This window comes from Podarcis erhardii (assembly GCF_964252035.2).
Source record: "Podarcis erhardii genome assembly, chromosome: 9".
NCBI classification, from domain to species: Eukaryota; Metazoa; Chordata; class Lepidosauria; order Squamata; family Lacertidae; genus Podarcis; species Podarcis erhardii.
The window spans coordinates 47,907,867-47,934,844 of record NC_138512.1 but is presented as its reverse complement, the minus strand read 5'-3'; the positions used below and the strand labels follow the sequence as shown (position 1 = coordinate 47,934,844).

Below are 26,978 nucleotides of genomic sequence, written 5' to 3'. Positions count from 1 at the left end.
GCATGGTCTACAGTAACTGGGGGCACCTCTCCACAGTTCCAGGCGTAAGCCTTTCCAGGAAATACCTTGAGATATGGAGCTTTAACATGGACATTTTTGCATGCAGAGCACATACTCTACCACTCAGCAACAGCCCTTCCCTTTATTATAGCTAAATATTAGCAACTGATTACAGCAGCAGTCAAAACTTCCAAACACTGCTAAGGGAGGGCTGCTTAGAAGTTGGAAACTCACAGCAGAGGGTATGGGAAGGACAGGACAGGACCTGTACACCAGTTCCAGATTGGACCAGATGCCATTTTGTGACAGCAGTGGGACAAGATTGAGATCCAGCAGACCATGGGCTGCCTCAACTCCACCCTGGCCTCATCCCTTTGCCAGGCTTTCTTCAACCCTTGCTGGCAAAGATGCTGCCCACCTATTCAATGGCTGGTGGGAGGCTGACTCAACCAGTGGACCTCCATGCAATCCAACCTCCCACAGCATAAGGGGGAGTCTAACTTCAGTGCAATACAGAATCCTTGCCCTTGTGTACTATGGAATCTCCACGGTTGCACATCCAGGTCTACTGGTTTCCATTCTTATCAAATTTCCTATCCTGTTGAGTGATTTGTGGCTGCTTAGAGTCCTGAAAATATAGCCTCTCTTGTTAGTGTTCAAGTGACTGGAGAAGCTGCAGTTGAAGAACTTCTTAAAGGAGGGGGAGGAATGGGTCTGGAAACCTTACCTGATTCTTCCTGAGTGCCATCCTGCTTTCAAAATCTTTCTAACAGGCAGGAAAATATCAGCTTGGTTCTTTACGCCGAGAGACGAAGGAAAAGATACACTATGACTTCTCTCTCTGCTTATAGTGTTGCGTGATTGCCACACAATCAGAACAACCCACACAGCTGGAATACTGATTAATAAATGAGAGGCACTGGGAGGAATATATTCCAATCACTCCGCAGAGTTAGCAAAACGAGAGGAAATTGATGGAATAACTTTAAACAACAGGGAAATTTGAGGAAATTACAATTTGCTTATGGATATCCTACCAGCACACACACAAAGGGCAAAACTTGTCCAATAAATAATTCATGGTGGAATATTTGCTCAACCCTAACTGATTTCCCCCCCTTTTATTTCCGTCATGAAAATAGAAGCACTTCTTATTAGCATAGAATTGAAAATGTGCTTTAAATTAAATTACCTCACATTATGCATTCTGCAGCTGACCGTCTCCCTAGGATGGGCACAACACCGTTTTCCTTGTTCTGCAGCTGTCCTTCCTGCACCACATTGTTACTATTGAAATATACTTTTGTTTTGCATCTGCATATGAGGAGTCAATCAAAAACTATTCTTTGACCTGCGTGCCCTGTCAGTTGGAGGTGGGGGTGGAATATCATTTCTTCTGCAAGCACTGTGCAAGCCTTTCTCTGGTTTTGCTTGCTAAATCTTATTGCATAGTAGTAGTCACAGAATAAGTAAGTAAAAACTAAAGGGCCCTTGGATGGTTAAGTCCAGTGAAAGGCGACTATGGGATACAGCACTCATCTCCCTTTAGGCCGAGGGAGCAGGCGTTTGTCCACAGACAGCTTTCTGGGTCATGTGGCCAGCATGACTAAACTGCTTCTGGTGCAACGGAACACCATGACAGAAGCAAGAGTGCATGGAAACACCATTTTCCTTCCCACTGCAGTGGTACCTATTTATCTACTTGCACCGGTGTGCTTTTGAACTGCTAGGTTGGCAGAAGCTGGGACAGAGCAACGGGAGTTGACCCTGTTGCACAGATTTGAAACTCTGTCCTTCCAATCAGCAAACCAAGAGGCCCAGTAGTTTAGACCACAGCACCACCCACTCCACTAGTTACAGAATAGGCTGGTGCTGATTCCCCTTTCCTTTGATTGCAGAGTATGCATCTATACTTAAGTGAATACTTTATTATGCGAATGTAGATGAACATAGCATCACAGGCTGCTCACCTCTGATTTAGAAAGACCCCAAAGCCAAACAGGAAACTTTTATATCCCTTTGTGCCAAGGAGAGCCAGTGACCATTCTGGTTGAAGTTTTAATGTCGAGGGAAATAATCTAACCTTAATTCTATTGGTTACCACATAGGACAGTTGTGCTCAGAATTTTAGAGAGCTGATTCTTGATCCAGGAGGTCCTCACAATGTTTAAAGACAAAATAAATTTGTGTTTTTGTGTGTTCATACAATGTTCTTGGAAGATATTGATCCAAAATGACCAAAATAACCAAATAAATGAATTATCGGTGTACTCCTGTTAAAGTTTTGAGCACGGTAACTTTCTGCAATAAAGCATTTCAACATAAACTCCATTTCCTTTCTGTTCTTCAGTTGTCCTTGTAGTTTTGTTCTTAACACAAAGCTAGCTGGTTCTCCCTATAATTATACTTGTTAAGAAAAGAAACCTATTTTTATCCAAACACAGGCTAAGCTTAGAGCTGTGCAATTTCACGTTTCAGAGCAGAACTTTAGGTTAGTTTGGCATAGTTGTTGGTATACATAATTAGCACCTGAGCACAAAAATTGGAGCTAATTGAAAATGCCACATTGAAGCTTATTATGCTTTTCATGGTTGAGATTACCATATGCTCTAGAACTGATCTGTTGATGGAAATAAAGATAGCTAAAAGTGGAGATTTCTGATAAATTATAAATCTTACCCTTGATGCATATTCTCCTATGAATGTGATAAATCTAATCTGGTGGGACTCGTATGAGATATTAGGAACAGTACTGCATTGGCTGACAAAACACATTGCTGGGAATTGCACCACAATACTAAACAAGCAATTACTCATAGATGCTCTGAGAAGCTAGTTGTCTGCCAGAAATGGTGCAGGTAGAGAGATGTGTGCTATTTTTGTAATCTATGGCCTACTACGTTACCCACAACAGAGACTAATGGCCTGAAAAAAGATGATGAGCTCACTAGACAGCAATGCACTATAGTATGCAACTTTTTGTCAATATGGCCACCCACTTAAAGCAGCAAATAGTAACACAGGGGGTAATCAATGACCCATCTACTGCAATGTGATCTTCCAAACATTAGGACGATTACCAAAGAGATTCAGGAAGGAGGGACAGTGGTAATATCGCTACAGTTAGCTGTAATATATATTGTAATAAAGTTTTTGGGGGTGATTGACTGAGCTTCCCATGGAACATAGGAAGCTGCCTACCATGCCAGACTATTTAACATTTATCCCAGTATTGTCTACTCTGGCAGCACTGGATCAGAGTCTGGCATTGGGGAACTGTGGCAGCGCATCTGCCTTACATGCAGGTTCCATCCCCAGGTTGGTGTCAGCTACATTCCTTCACTGACGAGGAATGAGAACACTGGCATAGAGAAAGAGCAGATAAGAATGGAATGCAGAGGGGAGGGAGAAGGGGCAAGGAGCAGCCATAACTTGATCTCTGGGCTTAGGGAGAAGGGAAGGGAGAGCCAGAGTGAAAGAATGCAGCTTGTCAGCCCAGACAGTAACCCAGACCCAGGAATCCCGGCAGTGCCCTCTCCAAAATCTCGTAAGATCATGAGACTTTACGAGAAGCGTGAAAAGAAAAGGAAGAGGAGGTGGGGGTTTTCCTGTTGGGGAAAAAGGGGTGGGGCTTAGTTCCAGCAACTGTGTTATCTGAGGATGATGGCAGTTAGCTGAGTTCCGACCTGGTTTGTTTGTTTGAACAATAAATCTGAAATAATTGACTGCCAGAGTGGTCTCGCGTTTGTGGGAGAGACCCAGGCCATTACAGCTGGGCAGTGAATGACCCCTGTCTGAAACCATAGAAAACTACTATTAATGCAAAGAATGCATTTTGATTGATTGAAAGAATGATTGCGTGGCGATTCCCCCCCCCCCAAGTTGGATAGAAATAAAGACACAGGACACCAGAATTTAAGGTTAATGGGCAAAAATTGGCCACAACTTTATTGATTACAGGTAGGAGCAGTATTGGCTTTAGGCATTGGTCCTATCAGACTATCCAGTAAAGACTGGGAGGGGTTAACTCCAACAGGGGGAGCCCCTGAGATGCACATCCCTAGGTGCTCCCCGAGGGGTCACCGCTTGGGGGTGCACTTTACGCCCTAGCCTCCGTAGGTTTCAGACGAGGCAACGCCCCCCGGAATCCTTTATCGGACTACCCCTCAACATTTGGGGGAGGTGATGGCACTCCTCCCCCCCAACTCATCAGCATAATAATACCCCTACCAATGCCTAACCGCCCAAACCAAAGGTGTTGTGACGTTTTGCTACGAGGTAGGCGATTTTAACATGGAAAGGCTGGAATATGCCTGATAAAATAGCAACAACAACAAAAACATGGTAGTATGCTGTTTAAGGGGTGGGGAAGCATATCTAAACTTGGGCATATCTAAAGTTGCACATTGGATCTCAGCCATTTTCTTTATTAAATTTGTCATTATGGAATATTAAAGTTCACTGAGAAATTTCTGCACTCAGCTTATACCTGACCTTTCCCTTTGTCCTAAGCTATGTGTTAATTATTGGATTGTCCTTTACTTAATAAAGGACTTCATCCTATCTACTCAAAACATATCCAGAATCCTCTTTTAGGGTCTAGGAACCTAGATAAGAAGACTGCAAACTGCAAGGCAATATAGGATATTAAATTTCATTGGTGCATTCATCCCTCTGTCCTTAATATATTTTTTTGCTTTAGGATATTAGATATTGTTGGTCATTGAGATATAGCTGTACATTTTATTATTGACTCTTTCCAGTTTTATTTAAATCCTAATTTCTTAAATCCCAGCCTCATGGGTGCATGACATGAAGCTCCACCTGAGCCTTCGACAACCTGGTGTCTTCAAGATGGGACTGATGTGATTTGCAGTCCAGAACATCTGCATGGCACTGAGCTGGCTAATGAAGGCTGTTCTGCTTTGTGCACCTGACTCACCAAGGTCAGTAGGACATAATATGGCACTTTTGAATTTACGTGGGGATACACACATGAAATACAAAGGTCCATAAACTAAAACAAATTTGGGGAAAAATCCTATGTGAATTAAATAATCTGATGATTAGAGTTTACTCACTGATATTTTGCAGGTTTGTTATTGTTGCTGTTTTAACTATGCCACAAGTAGACAATGAAATTATGAAGTGTCATAGACTCTACAACCTTTTTCTGGAAAAGGACACCCTGTGTCTAAATTCAAGCAGCTTTCTCTTATTGTCATTTCTGATCAGCTTCTTGAGAGCCTCTGTATTCTGCAAGAATCAACAGTAAAATGTTAAGTGTTCAGTCATTAAAAAATCATTTGATATTCATTGAAACACTATTAATCATCACACATTCATTTGGCATTCATGGGGCTGTCACACGGACTTCTCTAGGAGTTCAGTTATAATATGCATTAGCTAATGAGCATATAAAGCATTCCTGAATCAACATAGCAGCACAACATTTTTCTTATTTGCATTATTCATGTTCGGTAGATTTTAGGGTTGCAATAGCTGAGGCATACTTTTGGCTTTTCTGGGGGGGAATTGAGGCAGCTGCTATCAATATATTTACTTATGAGAGCCCAACGATTTGTGTGTTAGCTAACAGCTGCCCTGCATGCCTGGAACTTTGCCATTTCAATGTGTTTCTGTTGTCAGAATTGAAGCAGAATGTACAATGCAGTATAGGTCTTTAGATCCATGAGTGCCTCTTTGTGGGCAGTCTGCTGTACATCATCAAGCTACTGATGCAATTTGCTTCTAAGTAAGAGGCAATTGCTTTCACAGTGCTAAAGAAATCTTTCAATATTTATGAATGTAGCAATCTGGCTTAATTGTGAAGAAGAATGCTTGTGTTTGCCCCCAGTTCTCTGATAATATAAGAAGCCTGATGTCCTTCGTTATGAAAAGCACATTCTGGATTCAGGCACAAGACCCTTCCTGCTTGGATGTATCAACCGAATGTTTAGTGGTGACCTTTAGAAGCTGCCATTAATCCTTCATCTATGAGGGGGGGGGGGATAAAGGCTATTGTGCTTTTGCTAACATTTTCTGTAACATTTTCTTTTCTCCTCTTTGTTTCATAGTGTGGCCGTGTTCCAGGAAAGTGTGCAAGTATGGGTCTTTCCAGACTGTCAATATTTTGGGGTGGAATTCAGACATATACCAGCAAAGTCAGGTTCCATAATTAAAAGTTGATTTAGAGCAGAACTACTTCCCTGCACCCCCTCCCCACAACCCTGTCCAGGCAAAAATAATTCCACACTTCTTGCAGTAAGGAAAGTGATAAGTAAACACCCTGGAGAGTATAGGATAATATTTTCTTAACACAACATCTCTGAACCTCCCTGCCAAAAAAATATATTCATATATATATCAGAATGAACACCCAATAAATAGCACATTTTGTCTAAATCCCAACTTTTTGCAACCAAATCAGGAAGAATGCTCAGTTAAATAACCCATCCGGAACCAGCCTAATTCTACCTAGCTAGTAGGGCTCAGTATTTGGTTCTCATAATTTGCCTAATGAACAGAAAGCATTGCCATTTTCTCCAGGTTGTAAAACCTTTGCAGCCCATGCATCAATCAAAAGAAGCCAGGACAATCTGGTTCAAAATAATTTTAATCACTACTTACCTTTCAGCTCTGCCTATCTTAGAACCTGCAAAATAATAATAAAAAAATCCTTCCAGTAGCACTTTAGAGACCAACTAAGTTTGTTATTGGTATGAGCTTTCGTGTGCATGCACACTTCTTCAGATATGCACACGAAAGCTCATACCAATAATAAACGTAGTTGGTCTCTAAGGTGCTACTGGAAGGAATTTCTTTATTTTGTTTCGACTATGGCAGACCAAGATGGCTACCTACCTGTAACTAGAACTACGGAAGGCACCACATTGAGCCGCATGAAATGGAAGTCCATCGACCGTATCTGAAGAAGTGTGCGTGCACATGAAAGCTCATACCAATAACTAACTTAGTTGGTCTCTAAGGTGCTACTGGTAGGATTTTTTTATTTTGTTAGAACCTGCAGACACGATGAATCTTATTTTAGCAGAGACAGCATTATGTTTGACTGTCAGGAACCTGGCTTGAATTGTTAATGGGAAACCTACTTTAACCTATACAAAATATTCTTCTGCCTACTCAAAATAGTCATAATGTATTTGACATCAAGAAAAGCATACTCACCAACTTGGAACACCCCACAAAAACTCTCTGCCCACTCTAAGATTGTTGCTAGTGCCTGGACTACATTAAATCTTTCTTTCTTTCTTTCTTTCTTTCTTTCTTTCTTTCTTTCTTTCTTTAAGCTTTTGAAATAACAATCTGACAGAATATTGTATGGAGGTTATTAAAGATAAAACCTAAGAAAGATGACTTTGGAAATATTTATTATTACTTTGAAAATACACATTCATAGAAGCAAAGGGTAAAAATATAATTAAAGTGTGGAGGCTTATCTGTGTGACCTGAGCATGCTTATTTTCTGTCTCGTTTTAAGCATCACAAAGACGCCAGGAACTGATCCTCTGCTCTTTCTTGTTCACAGGCAGCATTTTTTGTTGTTAACAACTCTATTTGGAAATGGCTCTTGATCTCAAAACAAAACGTTAGCATAGGAAAATAAGAGAAATAAATAATAATTACAACAACAACAACAACTGCCATATGGCTACATGATTACTTGCATTTTTTGGCATGCAGAATAAAAAATAAGACATTTCTAAGTCTTTATTCGCCTGGAGAGATTCAGACTGGCTAAACCTTCTAAACATCTGGGTATTTGTCTAAATTGGGGGTGGGGAACCTGTGGCTCCCCCAGTCTTCTTGAGCTATATGTCCCATCATCCCTCATGACTGACAATGCTGGATGGGGGTGATGGGAACTGGAGGCCAACAACATCTCAGGAGTCACATTCCTTACTCCTGATTGAAATTATTCCAGCCCTCAGACACATTAGTGAGTACTCCTTTCCACAGTTTTGGGGACTATGTGAAGGGAGGGAACTGCGATAGTACCTGCTATCATGACTCCTGAAAGCAACATTTCAGAAGTTTTATGGAACATCTGAATAGACCCTATGTGCATGTCGCCTGCGCAGAAAACCTATACACATTCCATTTTATGCATATAGCTCTAGTCAGAACATCAGATGTCAATTTACACCCCACCTCCGTGCATTTGTTGGAAGTGCAAAAAGTGCTGCTGCAGTCTTATTTATTATTTGGAAGATGTCTATGCCACCCTTCGGTTAAAAACTCCCAGGGAAAGTGTACAAAAAAGAGAATAAAAACAGCAATTATATAAATACTCCAAGAATAAAACAGCAGAAGCAGCAATTAAAACAGAGGCATAAAAAATTCAACAGAACAAACACAGTCATAATCTAAGCAAATTTAAAACAAAATAAAAAAATTCCTTCCAGTAGCACCTTAAAGACCAACTGAGTTAGTTCTAGGTATGAGCTTTCGTGTGCATGCACACTTCTTCAGATACACCTGAAGTATCTGAAGAAGTGTGCATGCACACGAAAGCTCATACCTAGAACTAACTCAGTTGGTCTTTAAGGTGCTACTGGAAGGAATTTTTTTATTTTGTTTTGACCATGGCAGACCAACACGGCTACCTATCTGTAACTGGAACTATGGAAGGCACCACATTGAGCCGCATGAAATGGAAGTCCATCAACCTCACCAAGAAACTTGCACAGGTACAGACTGATATCTTCTTTCTTACTAAATGCAAGAACCTGGACATTATACCGTGTATCTGAAGAAGTGTGCATGCACACGAAAGCTCATACCTAGAACTAACTCAGTTGGTCTTTAAGGTGCTACTGGAAGGAATTTTTTTATTTTGTTTTGACCATGGCAGACCAACACGGCTACCTATCTGTAAGCAAATTTAATTATATAATGAGATGTCCAGTGAGATTTTTAAAAAGTTGGCCTCAAAATAGCAGCAGAGTTCATGCTACATGAAACTCTTTGAAGAAGGTATTCCAATAATATTCTCTTCAGGGCACAGTATCCAGAATGTCCCTCTTCCCAGTTACCTATCATCATCATTTTGTAGTCAGACAAAACAGAGGTCAATGAAGAGTTTAGGCAAGCTCATAGGGTTAGGGGTTTCTCTTTCTTTGTGTGTGTTATAAAGCTTAGGTTTCCAATTGAACACAGTTCTAAGAAAAATCAATACAAGCACTTTGACAGACACAGGGGAGCCATTGCAGCAACATATTTTCAAGGTATTGATATGAGAAGGTAGCACAGTGCAGGTAGTTTAAAGGTAAAGGGACCCCTGACCATTAGGTCCAGTCGTGCCCGACTCTGGGGTTGCGGCGCTCATCTGGCTTTATTGGCCAAGGGAGCCGGCGTACAGCTTCCAGGTCATGTGGCTAGCATGACTAAGCCGCTTCTGGCGAACCAGAGCAGTGCACGGAAATGCCGTTTACCTTCCCGCCGGAGCGGTACCTATTTACCTACTTGCACTTTGAGGTGCTTTCAAACTGCTAGGTGGGCAGGAGCAGGGACTGAGCAATGGGAGCTCACCCCGTCGTGGGGATTCGAACCGCCGACCTTCTGATTGGCAAGTCCTAGGCTCTGTGGTTTAACGCACAGCGCCACCCGCGTCCCAGGTAGTTTAGGCCTGCACAAATGTGTGACCCACCGGCCATGGAGGACAGATGTGTCAGATCATCACTGTATGGTTATGTAACCCAAGGTGGGAAAAGCAAATAAGAGGTGACATGATAGGGTTGTCATATGTCCGGAATTTCCTCGACATACTAGGAATATTGCACTCAAAAACAGTGTCCAGGCAGAAATTGGTAAAATAACCAGGAAAATCTAGACGTATGTCAGCAGTGGGGTTTTTGCTGGTTTTCTTTAAAAACAGCTAAAAAACGATTTTGCCAATTTTGCCAAAAAAAAGTTCAACAACTTTGGGCAAAACTAGAAAAAGCTCAGCAATTTTTCACTTTTTGAAATATGGAAACTCTCATGAAAGAAGTGTATAAAACATGGCACGGAGAAAGTAGAAATTTTGTCTTCCTCTCATAACACTGTGTCAGGTTTCAGTGAATTCCGATCCTCTCCCCTCTCATGGCAGACAGCCAAGGAAGTAGACAAGGAAGCTTTTACCGAATCAATATTCAGTCTTCACAGTGCCTCTGTATGCTGCCTCTTAGGTTAATGGTGTTGGTCCAACAGAAGAAGAAGGAGAAGAGGAGGAGGAGGAGGAGTTTGGACTTTCACTCCCCTTAAGGAGTCTCAATCTCCTTTCCCTTCGTCCCCCACAACAAACACACTGTGAGGTGAGTGAAGCTGAGAGACTTCAGAGAAGTGTGACTAGCCCAAGATCGCCCAGCAGCTGCATGTGGAGGAGTGGGGAAGTGAACCCAGTTCACCCGGTCCACCGCTCTTAACCACTACACCACGCTGGCTCTTCCCCCCTTCCTTCCTAGCAACAGCACTTCCCCTTAAGGTGGCTGCCAGGGGCTAATTGTCTCTAAGTCCTTTGCTTCTCCACTTTCAATGCATGTCGGGTTCTGGGAGAAGGGGGGTCAGAAATGCTCTCCAGTGATAATGTGTCAGCTGGCTCCTCTGGCTCTGTCTCCCCATTCTCTTCTCCCAACATTCCCAACTCTTCTGTTCACCTGTATCTGAGCTGTGACCATCCTCAAACCACTGCTGTAATTCAATACTGCCTTCCTCTTTTCTGGAAGGTTGAGGAGGAGGAGGGAAGGTTTTCACCATTCCTCCTCAGTCTCATCCCCCTCAGTCCAGTCCCTGACCCACTAGAACGCTGAACATCCAATGAAGCTGCATGTTGGAAGGTTGAGGATGTAGTTAAACTATGGAATACCTTCCCACAGATGGTCACTAACATGGAGGCGTGCATTATACAAATGCATAGAAGACTATCAATGGCCACTAGCCATGATGGCTATGCTCTCCCTCCGTGGTCAGAGGCCGTATTCTTCTGATTACTACTTGCTGGAAAACATAGGAGGGGGAGTTCTCTTGTGCTCAGTTCTTGCTTGTGGGCTTCTCACAGGCATCTGGTTGCACTTTGAGAATAGGATGCTGGACAAGATTGGTCTGATCCAACAAGCTCTTTTCATGTGTTTATGTTTGTCTCTTTGGAGTATTCCAGGGTAGCAGCATGCTGAGGCACAAAGCCTAGCGATCATGAGATGTAGTTATCCTAAGATTTGCTGGATCCCACTTACCATAAATCTACCTTAGCATAGCTGAAAATAATGGTTACCACCAGAACATCATGCTGCAATCCTGCTACCCCGGTCTGCTCTCGACAAATACTTTGTATGCTGCTCATGCCATGGTTTGGAAAAAAGGTATATATTTGGGGAAATCACAGCAGCATCCTGGAAATGTGGTTTTTCTTGAGCCCATGCTCAGATCTCTCTGGAGAGAGGTGACAATCTGCCTCATGCCTGCCACCCAAACTAATCCAAGCAAGAGACAGCCAATGGTAGCCCAAGCAAGGGGCAACTGGGTATATGGGGCTGACAGTAGAAATGCCAATTAATACATTTCAAAATGTTCCAGTCCTTTCAGAAGGTGCTGAGCAGTTTAGGAAAGTGGACCATATGTTATGATATGGATGCAATGCAGCTGCAAACCACTAGCTTGAAAACAAAACATGATGGGAATGTTGGGACTGTCTGTGGGAAACAGAATGGGATGAAGGCGCAATTGCTGAGTTCACATTTGCCACATGAGTACTGGGCTGAATCTTTATCGTGTTATTGTTACACTTGGTTGAGAGAGGTTTCAAAAGATATGGAGTGTTCTCCTTTTGAGAAACTATTTCATAGAAAACCTTCTGTTGCCCATTTTAAGGTTTGTGGATCTCATGTCTTGACTGAAGCTCCAGGTGGAGTAAAGAATGCAAAAGGCATTTTTGTGGGTTATGAAAAGGGTCTCTACAGAGTAATTTTGTCTGAATCAGGTCAGGCGATTCTCACAAAATTTCTAGAAAGTGCTCCTGAACAGGAAAGAGTAATTGTTCACACATTTCCTACTGAGGACAATTCAGATGATGATGCTGAATATAGTGGTACTGAGAGTGACACAGATAGTCCGAAGAGCTCAGTTGACACAGTCATTGAGAGGAAATCTCACACAATAGATAGACCCTCACAGGTTAAGGATGAACCACTGTTTACCGTTGGAACTGGTTCTCCAAAGAGTCCAAAGGATGAGCCAGTTAGCAAAGAGGATCAACACCTCATACGCAGGTCTGAGAGAGTTACAAAGGGAGTACCACCCAAGAGGTATTCCAAAGAGTTTGTTAACTCAGCTGTTGCATGTGTTACTATTGTTGACAACTCAAGACAGGTGAAAGGTGTGTCTAAGTCAGAGACAAAGACACAACAGGGAGTTGCTAAGCGTAACACTACATTCCCTAGCCAAGGTAATGCAGAAGCACTCATTCCTTGGAAAACAGACAACCAGAGAGGTACAGTGGGGAAACCAGTGGCGGGTAGTTCCAAGGGTGGAACTGAAACAACAGGGGATTGTTATATGTATAACAACTGTTTATTTTCTTCTCTGGATTAAGCTTTGTTAGCAGCTCACATTGATTCATATGGGGGAGTATGTTACGATATGGATGCAATGCAGCTGCAAACCGCTAGCTTGAAAACAAAACATGATGGGAATGTTGGGACTGTCCGTGGGAAACAGTGGGACAGTCAGTTCACAGGGCAATGCACCGAAATTTGCTCAGAGTGTAATATGAGCTCTTCCTCTTGCGTATGTACAGGAAGTACAGGATGTCTTTGTCACTTGACTGCTGGAGTTTGAAGAGTACAGACATGTTTTCTGTAATGCTGCAAAGACAGAAATAAAAGCATGTAAATATGTTTCTGTCTATCTCCTTTACCTGCCGGGGGGAGCAGGAGGGAGTGGGTGTGTTCTTCCCACGTTTGGGAAGAATTACCTATTGAGACCTAGCCTGGATCTTGCTGGGGAATGCAGCCAGGGAGGTCAACAGGAGACCAAGCCGGGTGCCTGGGAGAGTTGCCAGTTTCTCCCAATAAAGGCTTGATTTCCGACACCATAGAGGGAGAGCTCCAGGAGAGCTGATCCATTGAGGCAGACTGGCATTGATGAAACCTTAGCTCCAGCCAAGGTAAACTCAGACTTCAGGGGGCCTTTGGTGCAGTGCTGACAATGCCCCCCACCCCAAAACAGTCTCACCTACTGGGGCAGGCCTATGGAGGAAAGGTAGAGGCCAAGGGCTTAGAGATATCCTGTTCCCAAAAGCCAACAAACCCTGAAGCCAGACCTGTTGAATAGGAAAAGTTCTCTAAATCAGGGAAAGCCAATGTGGTGCCAACTTCCACCAGCCCCAGCCAGCATGACATTTGGCCAGGAATGATGGAACTCCAAAACATCTACCATACTTCTTACCCCTGCTTTAGATTGTGCCTTCTGCACAAGTATTGTACATGAGTGGAAGAGGTGGAAAAGCTATTGACTTGAATCCAAAACCACATCTGTTTGCTCAAGTCAATCCTGCTGAATTCTTTCAATTTCTCCATCTCACTGCAGCCATCACCCTGCCCTGCCCTGTCCCCTTGCCCCAGCCTACTTCATTCCACAGGGTCAGGAGTAGTTTCATGGGGACACAGGCACTGTAAGGGAAGGAAAAATCAGGAAAGTCTCACTGACCAAACAAAATTTCACTCAGTCTTCTATGGATCTAAGCCATATAATGCTGATTACAACATTATAATGTGACATCTCATGTTTAGCCATAGAACTCTTAATATTACCAAATGTAACTTTTAAAAAAATCAAAATGCATTGTTTAATATCCCAAATTTTGCATAATTTATATCAAAACCAGTGTGTGATAAAATGATAGTCTATTGGAGATAGTGACTGAATCATTATCTTGGGTTTTTTTCTCCTTTAAACAAAATCAGAAGAGGGATATATTTGAAAAAGTGTTGTGTATGACTACCATCTAGCTGCTGGCATTTAAAATGTATTCTATTAATCTTATAATCATGAATCGCTCAGACACAATCAAATGAATCTTCAAACTCTAAGTCTCCTGTGCAGTTTATGCATCACTTTAGCAGATTTCCCTTGCTTTCACCCTAACCTTATGATTTCTTATTTCTCCACCGTTACAGAATCAATTAACACTTTGTGTGCCCTTTTTACTTCTCTAATGCACTGCAGGCAGTTTAGAAAGAGTTAAGTACACTCTTCTATAATACGCCATTGTCTAAAGTCGATATAATTCATTTTTACTCAGAGGGAAGATTATAGAGCCACATTTTTTATATAGTGAAATTATATCTTTTAATAATACAAGCAGATGCAAAAGAAGAAGAAAAAAGAAATCCCTCACACTTCTGTTGTTGTTTTCTTAGTGTACCTTACTTTCTAATTTTTTGTTAATTAAATGTGCATTCTGTACCTTAGCTATACATGAAGTGAATACATTTAAAATGAATTTGCCTCTTGGATAAAACACAAACTCTTTCCAAATGAAACATTTCAAGGTAGATTTGTGGGTGTAATTTTCTTATGTGGAAATCATCTTGCCTAGAATTATTTTGTATATAATTTTCTTTTTGAGTTTTTTGTTTCACAATCTCTGGGGCTGCCATCTATAGACATAAATGCTCCAGTACCCGACTTCAATTTTCCTAGAGAGATGTGTAGAAAAAATGAGAAATGCAGTATGAGTTGGAGAGTTGAGATAAATTAGACTAGAGGGAGATGTAAGGTATCAAAAAATGCTCTGACTGCAAAAAAAAAAAAGGTTCACAGCACTCCAAGTCCACCTTCAAACCTGACTCATGAGGAGGATATTCTTTTGTATAATCCTATCTCAGCACTGAAATCACCTTAGGCAAGCCACTAGTTTGCAGTTTCAGTTTAGTTTCAGCCTTTCCCCTTACATAAACTGAGTATGCAGGACTACCTGTAGCCTTATTAGACTTTACCAACTGGTGGGGTCTGCGTTGCTCCCAGGAGGGAGAAAGGATGTCAATTGACACCGAGATTGATTCAGAGAAAGAGTTTATTCTGCTCTCCGGATAGCAGAAGGCACTTGTGTGGTCAGTTCACAGCAAGTCCAAAGAAATGAGAAATTTCATGCAGTATATATATCCTCCAGGCACCCTCTCCCCCCTTCCTCAGGAATTCAAGCACGTCAGCTTATACACGTAAGTTGACATCCACGAACATAAACAGTTATTCCTGTTCCGGCACGCTTGACCATAAAAGGTTGTTCCTGTCCCTATACTCTTATCTTGGGGCAGGAGGTCACCAACTCCTGGCGCCGTTCCCGGGTCTTTTGTCAGACTTGACAAGGTCTGTGCGTCTTTGTGGTCTTTGTGGTCAGGATGTAAGATAAGACCCAGACGTGCCATCCCTGCTCTACTGGAACTGGCAAGGCCACTCATTGCCATCACGGACTGATAAGGGAGAGGGCTTTGAGCACTTGTTTATACAGCTGGGTTTTCTGTTTATACTTTGACTCAAGCTCAAGTTTCCTGAGCTTGAAAAGCTCAGGTTAATGCATTTTAGAAATGCTCCCTTGGAGGAGGAAAAATGGGGATTTTGGGTCAGTTTCAAACTGACTGCACAGAAACCCATTCCTTCATACCTTACAAAGATGATGTAAACATTACTGATATATTGGACATGAACCATTTTAATATAGGGTATATAACTGATTGGTTTAATCCATGAGCAGCTACATAAATTCAATAACAAACATAGACTTACTGTTTAAAAGACAACACAAACAGGGAAAGGGGTGATAAGGTAAGATTCAAGCAAGCAAACTCAGGCAAACTCAGTTCCTAAATGGACCCGGTTGCTGAACAGAGCTGATGGGACAGGCCTCATCCCCATCTCTTCCTCTGCTGCAACCAAACAGATGGCTAACACTAAGTGACAGTTGAAAGATGGGAGGAACCAAATAGAGCTGGTTTCTCAGCAGAGCCAAAATACCCATAACGAACCATCACATTCGTTTCTTCAACTCTCAGCTCATCTCTTCTGTGAAGCCGTTGGCTTAGTCTCATCCAGAACAATCTTGAAAGGTTCTGGGGTTTATCAGGGAAGAAAAACCACTGCTGCATCTAAAGCCCTGCCAGCTCCTAACAATCCAGACAGACCAAGTGGGCAGGTTTGCATTTCCTGCTACTATTCAGCAAATGGGTGGGCAGATGATCCAGGGATCTTTCCAGAATAAGGCCCCAAAATAGGACATTTCAGGGATGGGCCATAGCAGGATTGGCATGGTATCCAGCCTTTGTCTGCTTTGGTACACCCCTCTCCTAAAATGCACTATTTCAGGGACTTCTGCTGACAGGATTCCTTCTGTTGAGTATTTAACAATCATCCCATGCCTTTGGTAGGTACAGTGTGGGCTTCTGAGGTGGAAGATCTCTCCCCTGGGTGGTGGAGTCTGGTGGTAGGGAAAAACCAGCAGTGTAGATTGGGTGTTAGGATTGTGCCTTTAGTCCAGCTCCTTAACTCAAACAAATGTAACGTACATGCAGCTGCCTTCATCCGTTGTCAGTGTCCACTCACACTTTCCTACTCTTCTGCAGTTTGTTTTCTCCTTGTTCCTTCCATTTCCTCCCTTATTGTCTTTAACAACTTGCTGTCTAAACTGAGATTGTAAACTCATCAGTGACACGCCTTTTGTTTATGCTGCTCCATAAAGTGCCATTTACACTGATGGTGGTATATAAAAAGTTAAGCATGCCTGTTCTTCTCTACTGCCTCTTCTTCCAATCCCACTAGGGGAATTTAGTTCATAGCTGTACGTAGTGTGTCCAGGCCTCTAGGAGCTGAAATGGGAAGTGCGCCCTAGTCAATCATCTCCCTACTCCACCACAGTAGCATCAGGTTGTTGACATTTTTAAAGGGGCAGCTGGTAGCACAGCTGCATTAATACAGGCCACTGTGTCAGTCTGCCATCCCAATCAGATCGCACAATCAGTGTAACACCACAAAACATAATGTTGTAGTGGAGTTTCAGCTATTTTGTCTCTTCTCAATGCATTGCTTTGAGCTGCAGGATCAAGTGTTCTGGATTTATTTGCATTTCATTTAATAATGATTTATAGCAGCATCCTTTGTCCTTTTTTTTTCCTTCCCTGAAAAAAATAAATGTCTATTTCTTCTGTCAATGCTTCAAATTGCTAAGTGGTCTAAAAGGCAAAGAGCATATTTGATTTTCAGTAAGGTATTTTTCTTTCCCATTCCCATAGCAAATTGCTAATGACAATTTCCAGAAAATGTATTCCTTACTCACTAACCTATTGTTACTTGTGTCTTGATCTTGTGCCTTTGTCAGACAGAATTCATCAATAGCCAACATTCTTAAGAGGATGATTGTAATGGATGAATATTGCAACTGCCCAGTGCTGTTTTGTATTTATTCTATTTCAGAGAAACTGTCTGTACTATCTTCTAGAACTCGTATTATGCCAACAATCCAATATTCTTTATGTCCGTAAGTCCAATTGAAGATACCAATTCATATGCATATAACTTCGTTTGTTTGTGAGGGATGGGATTTCATTTTACATTACTAAAAAGCTAGGCATGATGTGGAAGATTCATGATGAGGAACTCCTGCAGTGTCTTGAAGTTTTGTTTTATTTTACTCATCAAAAGATCCACTTTGTGCCCTTCCTATCTGCACTTCCCCCCATTCTTTCCCTCCCATTAATGAGAAAATGAATTGTCTTCTTATGTGTAGGGTTATGCTTACCTTACTTTTGAGGTGGCCAAGCGGTGTCTGTGAGTGTCTTTTATTTCATTATGCATATCATCTCACCTGTTGCCTGCACTCTGTACCGTTCCTGAAGAAGAGTTTGGATTTAATATCCTGCTTTATCACTACCCAAAGGAGTCTCAAAGCGGCTAACATTCTTTTCCTTCCTCCCCAACAACAAACACTCTGTGAGGTAAGTGGGCTGAGAGACTTCAAAGAAGTGTGACTGGCCCAAGGTCACCCAGCAGCTACATGTGGAGGAGCGGAGACGCGAACCCGGTTCCCCAGATTACGAGTCTACCGCTCTTAACCACTACACCACACTGGCTCTCTCCTGGGTGCCCATGCTTCAGCTAAAGCCTGGGGAAATACATCAGGAAGCAACTCCTCTTATCAACGGCAGAGGAAGCTGCTCGGGCGCCTGGGGCGGTGCACCCAGGGGCGGTGCAAGCTGCCCATAAGGATGGGGCACACTGCGGGGCCAGCAGAGTCTGCCTGCCTCCTTCCACTCAGCCACCCTACAACTGGGGGGGGGGGAGGCAGTGGGCAGATCGTTTGGGCAGCGCAGAGCCTGTACACACCGAAGCCACCGTGTCTCTCCCAGGAGAGACATATAGCTCAGGCATGCTGCAGGCCCCACGGTGAGTGCCGCCCGGCATTTTGTCACCCCATCAGTGGTGACACCTGGGGCGACCCGCCCCACCACACCCCCTTTCCTCCACCCCTGCCTCTTATTGGGCTTTTTCTGATCAGGAAGTGTGTGCAGTCAGAGCAGCTCTACACAGAAATGTTTACTGCAGGGAAAAATACACCTACTTCTCTTGGCCACCTTCCAACAATAAGATATTCTAAAATTCCATCAAACTGCTAAATAAATTCTGTAGTGCTTGTTCCTCCTACTCTTCTTTATATATTTATCTTTTGATATCAAAAGAAGCTTAATAAAAAACCATATGGTATTTTGAGAAGCATTAAATACAGAAGGATCTATTTAATACAATTCTCCAAAACAGCTGTATGATGTTGCTAATTATAGAAAATGAAAGCTAACCATGCCAGAGCCAGCTCACTGGTCTCCTGTGTTGAATTAATTCATGTCTTTTGTGCCCATCCCCAGAACAGTCAAGTGTTGAAAAGCAAAAGTTTTATTTTTAAGAAATCACTTTTGCCAACACCTATACGGAAGAGAAAAATTAATACTCAGAAATTCAGTGTAATCTAGCCACAAACACTTCTTTATGTAGCATGGGTTATGAAGAATCGGACACGACTAAATGACTAAACAACAACAAAATACCTTTATGAACTGGCTCCCTGCAATTGCTACTGACACTGCAAGGGACCTTGTCAATTTTACTTTCAGTTGGCATGCAAACATAAATTGGGTGCAAAACTCATCTGTTGTCTGGCCTAACATGATCAAATTTTAGCACAGAGAAATATGCAGCAATACAGCACATTTTTACATGACAAAAGGCAATTAACACCTCAGTCCTAAGATTCCAAGGAAATGTGTTGATAATCTCAGTCTTGGACCATGAAAGAGCATTTAAGATCTACGTGTATATTGCAGAGCTTTTGTTCCTTTAGCCGAAAGAATACCTTGAGCTATATCTGTCAGGCCGCTCTTGAAACTTAGTAGGGTTTTTTTGTGTTTTTGTTGTTGTTGTTTTTTTGCTGAGTAATAGGGGTCTTAGAGTAAATCCCCTGCAGGAAGGCCGTGGGTATAGAATGGAAACGGGCCATGGTAAACGCTCTTCTCAAATTGGGCTCCGTCAGGTCTATCAAGTAGTTGGCAAGTGATCTTACCACTTTCACTTTAGGGAGCCACGTGGAGAGGCGAGCTGTGGTGGACTGTGCCCAGTCCATGGCCTCGTCTCTAGTAAGAATCCAGGCCCGGATTTTATGTTGATCCCAATCTGACAGCGTGTCCAGATCTGGGAGGGAGTAGCGTGCAGTAATAGTCTCCATGGCCTTGGACCATTTATTGCTGTGAGAACAAGTTAAAAAGGCTTGCCTGGCTAAAAGGGAACCTGGGGCTTTGATTAATTTACAATAAAAACTAATAATTCTAATGTGGGCTCTCGCAACAATGGAGGGGAGGCCCAGTTCTGTTCTTAACTGTGCAGCAACCGAGCCCTTGGGGAGACCCAGTACCTTTCGTGCAAAGGAGTTTTGTAGAATCTCGAGCCGTTGTAGTGTTTTTAAATTCCACCCCCAGATTTCAACCCCATACAGTAGCATCGGGAGGACTTTGCTGATAAATGCTTTTCTGATTGGTGGAACCAACTGGCCGTCTTTTGCATAGAAGAATTTCTCCAAAGCTTTGATGGTTCTATGGGCAGCCAGGATGGACATATTTAGGTGAGCTGACCAGCTAAGCCCATACTGAAAAGTGATACCCAAATACTTGAATGCTGAACAATATTCAATAGAGTGGCCCTCAAAATTCCAGAATGGCTTCCGAGTTTTCGTGCCAAAAGTAAGAATTTTGGTTTTGGCGAAATTGATTTTGAGGGAGTTGGTATCACAATATGTCATGAGCCCTCTGAGCATGTTGTTTAAGCCCTGCTTGGTTAAAGACAGTATCACCATGTCGTCCGCGTAGAGTAATATGGGGATCTTGAGCTGTTGTAAAGAGGGGGCAGATTGGTTTAGGGCCTTCATGGTTGTAACGATGTCATTGATGTAGAAATTAAATAGAAAAGGGGCCAAGAGGCAGCCCTGTTTGACCCCTTTATTCAGAGGGAAAGAATCAGAAAGGGCTCCCAGAGGGCCAAATTTTACTCTGGCCGATATATCATTGTGAATTTCCATAAGAAGGTGGAGGAGCCTCTTATCTATGTTGGTGTAACTAAGCTTCTGCCATAGCCTATCTCTAGAGATGGAGTCGAAAGCGGAGGTCAGGTCCACAAAAGCCGCGTGTAGTTTGCAGTTGAACCTGTTTAGGTATTTATCAATCAGGGTAAATAGAACAAGACATTGGCCAGATGTACTATGACCTTTACGGAAGCCAGCCTGTTCCGGGTGGAATAGCTTTGTTTGCAATGTTGTACATGCATGTAAAGGCTCATCAGATTATGCCTTTTTATACATTATTTTGTTTTTGCAAAGAACCAATATGTGAAGGGACTCCAGTCACAAGGAGCACTTACATGCATCCAGCAGCTGACACATGACTTTTACAGACACTGCAGCAAATGCATGGGCATTGTGTGCTGCACCAGCATGAGTGTGGGTTGTGGTTTGGCTCCCCACTGCCACATGTGTGCATTGTACATATAGATAACATGAGAAATGGACCACTATGACCGATATGTGGACCACTGTTAGTAAAAAAAAATGTCTACTTATTTCTTTCCCTTTTATTAACAATTGTCTTTCTGTTTCTTTCCCTTTTATGTGGTGTCCTGAATATTTTAATCCCTTGAAATCAAAATTGTTTCTCAAAAAATAACAACAAAATATTAAGCAGGGGTAGGCAACCTAAGGCCCAGGGCCCTGATGCGGCCCATTCGCCTTCTCAGTCTGGCCTGCGGATGGTCCGGGGATCAGCGTGTTTTTACATGAGTAGAATGTGTCCTTTTATTTAAAATGCATCTCTGAGTTATTTGTGGGGCATAGGAATTCATTCACCCCCCCCAAAAAAAATATAGTCCGGCCCACCACTTGGTCTGAGGGACGGTGGACTGGCCCATGGTTGAAAAAGGTTGCTGACCCCTGATATTAAGCTTTAAACGCTGAATTGCAAGAGCACTAGGATGTTGCATGCTGAGGTCCCCAGGACACCCCTACCCCAATAACTCACACATCACACTTAATTTTTGTTTAAGGTTTTTGGCATAATTTTGGCCACAACTTTATTATCATACAAGATTGTGAGTGGTTGCTTAGGCATTGGTTATGACTAGCTGTCCCCCCCCCCCCCGCCTTGGGGGACAGCACTGACTCCCGTGAGTCAGTGTGGAGGAACAAGATCAGGGACAACTGGGGCTGCGACACAGACCCTCAGCTACTCCCCGCATGCTCCTTGGGAACTTACACGGCCCGCACCCTACTCCAAGGGTTTGGACGAGGGGATGGTAAGCCCCAGAATTCCTTTAACGGAATTCCCATGCAGCAGCAGCATTGGAGGGGTAGGCACAGCCAATCCACACCCCTCCACCAACCAATTTAACCAATGCCTAACCGCCAACCTTACAAGTTGTGACGATTTGCTACGCAGTAGGCAAAACCCAATTGGCACGCAGTAATCAGCCAAAAGGAAAAATGCGAACGACCCCATGACAGGCATAGCAAGGTCAGAGCGAACCCCAATCAAGGGAGGGCGGGCGGGTGATCCGGTGTCCACAGCGAAAGAGAAAGGAAAGAGCAGTGGACCTTACTTAAATAACCTCTGGTCCCACCCCTAAATTGGCAACATCAAATTTGCCCCAGTAACTCCAACCTCCAATCTGATTCAAGGCTCTTGAATCTATCCTGCCTGACAACTATGGGGTGTCCTGTTAGCCCCATCCACAACCCGTGCTCTCCTTTAATGAGAACATGCTTTCTGGAGCTCTCTGCTGGCTATGGCTAACAGGAGAACTGCTCTTTGTTGTCTGTCCCAAGAAAAAGTCATTTTCTATGCATCACCACATGGGAATAATTTGTGCTCCGGAGTCCTGAGTGTACTTGTTCTAAGATACAACATAAAAAAAAAAATCCTAGGCTAAAATTAATTAAACCAAAACCAACTACCTCATATTTCCTTTCTTATCCACAGAGTCATTCTTATCCATATGCCTTCTAGTGATAGCATTGGTTTACGGGACTGTTAAAATCCAGCACAAATTGGTATTTCAAAATGTATCATGTGGAACACCAGTTTTGACCAATCTATTTAAAGTGTTATAAATCTATACCTAACATGGCAAAAGATTTTGCTGTTTAGGTTGCACTCTGTGTGGATGAACACTTCTAAAACAAGAGATGCAAATTTAATCAATGGATTTAAAACTTTACGCCACTTGGGGCCCTTGATGAGCTTTTAATCAGCCTAGCAAAGTGAATGCATCATCTAATTGTTTTTCATCTCCCACCCTCTAAATGAAAGACAAACAGATATTCAGGGGGGGGGGGAATTTAGGTGCTATTCACATTTTTATTTATAATTTCTCCTACTCTGTGCCTTTTGCTTTTTAGTAGCATACTGTTTAAAACAGGGGGAGGGAATATCCTTCCAAAGTCTTCTTTCAAATTCAAGTAGTCAAGTGCTGTATTGACACTTTTGAGTCATGTCAAGAGACACCTTTTTGTACCCCTAGGTTAACGCAGTTGTGCTAACCATGAAAGAGGCTTCTATTTTTCTGACACATTCTCAGGGCACTTCAGAATTTATTCAGATTATTGGTGGGTGCAGAGTTTAGCTTGCTTTATTGTAAGCTGGCAATAGGTTAAACTCCATTCTAGCATACTGCATTCTCCCTGGCTGCCTATTCCTCCTGTCCTGAAAAAGCCCCATCAGACGAGTTACCTTATAATGTATTATAATGTCTTTCCCTGAACTTTAATCGACAGGTAGGAAGCCTGCGAAGTTGGTTACAGAATGTCTGGAATTAGTGTGCTCAATGATGTTATTTTTAAGGGAAGTCTTTCTCTTACCTTTTATTGTTAATAACTGATGATTTATTTAAAAGTACAATGACCTAAAACAATAGTTCCAGTTACAGATAGGTAGCCGTGTTGGTCTGCCATAGTCAAAACAAAACAAATTCCTTCCAGTAGCACCTTAAAGACCAACTAAGTCAGTTCTTGGTATTCTGAAGAAGTGTGCATGCACACGAAAGCTCATACCAAGAACTGACTTAGTTGGTCTTTAAGGTGCTACTGGAAGGAATTTGTTTTGCTAAAACAATAGGAAACAGTGAACAGCTGTTAGGAGCACATTAGGAGTGGTCTTCCCATTTTACTGTGCTTACAGATAAATCCATTGGGGATGTCATCAAATTTTCAGGAAAAAGAGCACCCAGAAAGGCTGCAGGGTGCAGAATGGGTAGAAATGACACTCATAAAACATTGCTCAATGACCTTAAAAGTAAGCTTCACATAACAAAGTCTTGCACCACACCCATAATAATTTCACTGTTTAATCTCCCCTTTTCTATTTCTTTTCTCATTAATTGATGGAGAATAGTTGGAAAAAACATGTGGCAGAAAGTTTAGGCTCAGCAGCAGCTAGAACAGACTCTGTTGGCTATAAGGACTGGTAGGGGCCACTGCATATTGAAGTTTGGATTTCTTCTGGATTATGGGTACTGAAATAGATGAGCAATTGTGCCTGACTGCGCCAGACTAAGGCTGTAATCCTATGCACACTTACTTGGGAGGAAGCCTCACTGAACACAATGAAGCTTAATTCTAAGTAAGCATACATAGGCTTGCACTGTAAGCCTTTTTGAACCATCTGAAGTGTAAAAGACTAAGACCCACTTGTCCTCCCCATACCTGTTTCTTCAATATAGGGTTGACTTCCTCATCTTCAGCTAACAGTGATGGCAGCGAAGGAGAAGCTCTTTGAGGTTGGCACTGGATATTGCTATTGTGCACAGGCTTGTTATCATCTCGAAAGTGCTTCTCAACTCCTGCTGCTTCCAGTACTGACTAGCAAAGAGCTTTAACTGAACGTTTTGTCTAAAATTTAAGTTCTGGATCTTGCAGTTTGACCCCCACTATCCCCTTGACCCACAAGTCTTCAAATCTCAGCATTTCCAGGATTGAAGATTTCCATACATCCTATGCATGTTACTGAGTAGCAAGTCCCACTGTATTTATTGGGGTTTACTTGTAGGTAAGTGGGTGTAGGATTCTGGCAATAGTGATATATTTTTAAAATAAAAATGGGACAGGGAGCTTTTAGTAATCCTTTTACACTAATAAGGCTTTCTCTTGGGGGTGGGATATACATAGATCTCATTGCTTAGACTGGAAAAAATAACAGTGAAATGGAAATTCTGCATAGCATTTCAAATAAGCCACTTTAGCCTTCAAATGTGCATGTTTTTAATTACATTTTGTTTTTTGTTTTGTTTTTTAAAAAACTTATTACCTTCCTATTTGTTATAGTAATGTATTCATGATCTTTTAATGCTGACCCCATGTTGAATACCACATACTTTTGCTTGAATGTTCCATTAACATAATTCATTCTGTAGGCAGCACATTTTCCTTTGTTATATTGAAGATGCTGTGTTGAAACATGATGCTTTGCCAGTGTTCCAGTCCCCACACTGTTCTTAATTATTGTACAATATTGTTTGAGTATTTGAACACTATCCAGACCCGGTGACCTGTGTAATTCATTCCATGGATATGCTGGAGACTAAAGTGTCAGCTATTTATTTCCTTTCATTGCTTGTATATGAAGTATTGGTTATCCTTTGGCCTTAGTTCCCTGAAGTACTTCCCATCTGTCATGTGTTTCTGTAGTTACATTTGTTTCTTCTTTACATCCATTTTAAAATGCAGGCATAAACCCAGTCTTTCTGATACATAAATAAAAAAGGAGAAGTGGCGGCAATTCAAGTTGGCAACTACACTCTAGTATTCTTTCAGTGCAATTCTATGCTTATCTGCTCCAAAATAAGTTTCATTAAGTTCAAAGGAATTACTCCCAGGTGTGTGTAGGGCTGAATGTAGTGAGTAGTTTTTCCCATTTTGACTGTGTACTGCACTCAATGTTGAAAATATATATCAAACAGCAGGCAAATCGGTCATATCTAACTTCACTGTATTTTGGGCTGATTGCAAAAACTGAATTGCACAGAAGCCAGGTACATATCATTGATGGGTGTATCAAACATTTTCTCCATAGTTTCCCTCCCATCTTCATTTTGTCAATAGTAAATAATGAAGATAATAAATTAAGCCATTATAAGATCATTTGAGTTTCCCACATAGTTTATTATTATTTATTTAGATAGAATTTTCTGCTTCTGTTTGTGGCCAGTGCTCTTCATCCTGTGGTACACATAACTGCCTGGCATTCTGTGAGTTACCATTGGCTGAAAAGCACCATTTGGTACATGTGTTTGCTCCAGTTAATAAATGGTGGGCCAGTCAATCAGTGAATAACAAGCTGATATAAAGGGAACCGATGATACTAGCACCTGGCTTGCAGAACTTGAAGGTCTGACAGTGTGAATTGAATATTATGTGAAGACCAGTTTCACATGTGCTTTCTTAAGCACATTTAGGAGGTAAAAAGAAGAAGCAATTCATAAGAAATCAAAATAAATCATGGTAACCTTGTTGAGAATCTTAATATATCTCTGCACTGATTATGAAGCTCTTGTCCAAAGCTATACTCCCAAACCATTAAGTACACAAGACAGCTATGAAATACCATCTCATCCTTTGTGTTTTATTGTATCGCAAATGTGAGTCATTGATTTTACAGCTACTTTGCACAGAATTGTTTATGTTCCCGGTCAAGCCTGTAAGCACTCCATTTACATGCCTGAGGAGCTGGTTAAGAACAGAAGTGTTGCCATAGAGACAACTGAGTGGTGATATTCTTTCAGGAGGGCTAAGACTCCCCTCACCTCCCCTGGCAGAATGCTGCATCATCCTAGGGATAAGAGGACAACAGGCCAAGGACTGGTCTTTGTTTTAAGTCTGGTCTGAAGCTGGGAGCTTGCTCTCTGTGAGGAACCCGAAGCTGTGACTTTGGGGACCTTACTTGAAACTTAATGGACAAGCAAGATCTGTTGGTCAGACTCACAGCATTAACACTCCATCTTATGCTTAGGTTGTATATATGTGTAAATAAAACCATATGTACTAAAGACACGACAATGTCTTATGACCTTCTTTCCAAGGAAACTGAACTCTGGATAAGTGTTGGTACCCCTGGAGTCTCTCACCACTCAGATATTGAGATGCATCACAGCCTCCATTCTGATAAATGGTGATGAAGTAACTAGGGCTAGCCCACATATGAGGCAAGGTGAGACAACTGCCTTGGGTGCCAGGACCCACAGAGGTAGCAGATACACTCACTACCTTAAGCCAATTGTGAGCCAAAGGTGAGCCAAACCACAGAATGGTGAGTTTGATGTTGATACCAGGAAAGGTCTTAGAACAGTTAATAAAACATCCAGTCTGTGAACATTTAGAAAAGGATGCTGTGATTACTAAGACCCAGTAT

General features: G+C 42.2%; 1 long non-coding RNA gene across 3 annotated transcripts in view; it reads left to right on the top strand.

The window, feature by feature from the left end:
- The first annotated feature begins 3,243 nt into the window (after window positions 1-3,243).
- The window catches only part of LOC309349841, a 153,839-nt gene continuing 130,104 nt past the window's right edge, over window positions 3,244-26,978 (top strand). For all 3 annotated transcript variants that reach the window (XR_014160212.1, XR_014160213.1, XR_014160214.1), the window contains exon 1: window positions 3,244-3,596. This is a non-coding gene — a long non-coding RNA (uncharacterized lncRNA). The remainder of the gene's footprint in view (window positions 3,597-26,978) is intronic.